Here is a 1,054-nt window from a genome sequence, read left to right as displayed (position 1 = left end):
CAAGAAAAGAAAATTACAGACCAATATCCCTTATGAATGTAGATGCAAAAATCCCCAACAAAATACTAGCAAACCAAATCCAACAACACATTAAAAGAATAATAAAAATAATTTAAAACAAAAATAATACACCATGATCAACTGGGATTTATCACAGGTATCAAGGGTAGTTCAACATAAGAAAATCAAGTAATGTAATATACGTTTAATTTTTAAAAAGCAGGAGGAAAGAGGCATATGATCATCTCAATTGACACAGAAAGGGCACTTGACAAATTCCAGAACTCTTTCTTGATAAAAACCCTCATTGCACTGCATGGTATCTGCACTCAGCATTTTTTTTCCTGTTGGGAGGTTCAAAAGACAGTGCTATAGAAATTCAGTATCTGGCATTGTTGGTTTTCCTGGCTTTGTGCATGTTAAACCTGGTATTTCTATTGATACAGTATTTCCATAGTTTTTCCAGTACTGTTCAGATTGGTATAATCATCAATAAGAATAAATTCTTCATTTTCTCTAGGTTGTCTGAAATTTTGAACCATGCAGAGCCACCAATTTATTATTCTAAGTAAATAGGTGGGGTGTTTCTGAATGAAGCCTACATCAGTTTGTCCACACACAAGTGGAGATGAAAAGAAGCCCATCTAAAAGAATTATGACAAGGCTGACTGGAAACAGTTGTGGATTCTTTCAAGAGGCTATTTTGAAGATAAATCTTGTTTCAAGCTTCAGAGGAATTAAGTTGGTTTTGATAATTAAGCAGTGGAATGACCACATGTTGAATTCTGTAAATAAAAGATTTATTAACTTAATTTGCTACACATAATAAAAATACTTTTTACACTGTAGAAAATCAGAATGCATTTTTGGCTCAAAGTTTCTCTAGTGTTTTCTGTGGAGGAAATAAAACAAATTTAGCAGCTGAAAAAAAAAACCCTCAGAAATCTAGGAACAGAAAGAAACTTCCTCAGCATGATAAAGAAATATATGAAAAACCCACACCTAACTCAATAGTGATTGACTGAAACTTTCCCTCAAAAATTAGGAACAAGAC

At 32.9% G+C, this 1,054-nt stretch overlaps 1 non-coding gene across 1 annotated transcript; it reads left to right on the top strand.

Annotated features, from left to right (window-relative positions):
* Nucleotides 1-308: 308 nt before the first annotated feature.
* Nucleotides 309-448, top strand: LOC111758828 (small nucleolar RNA SNORA8). Its single transcript, XR_002792982.1, has one exon. It is a non-coding gene; the product is annotated as a small nucleolar RNA SNORA8 (small nucleolar RNA).
* Nucleotides 449-1,054: the final 606 nt, after the last annotated feature.

Source organism: Dasypus novemcinctus, chromosome 9, assembly GCF_030445035.2.
Source record: "Dasypus novemcinctus isolate mDasNov1 chromosome 9, mDasNov1.1.hap2, whole genome shotgun sequence".
In the NCBI taxonomy this organism is placed as follows: domain Eukaryota; kingdom Metazoa; phylum Chordata; class Mammalia; order Cingulata; family Dasypodidae; genus Dasypus; species Dasypus novemcinctus.
Note: the sequence above shows the minus strand (reverse complement) of the source record. Positions and strands in the feature narration are given on the sequence as shown.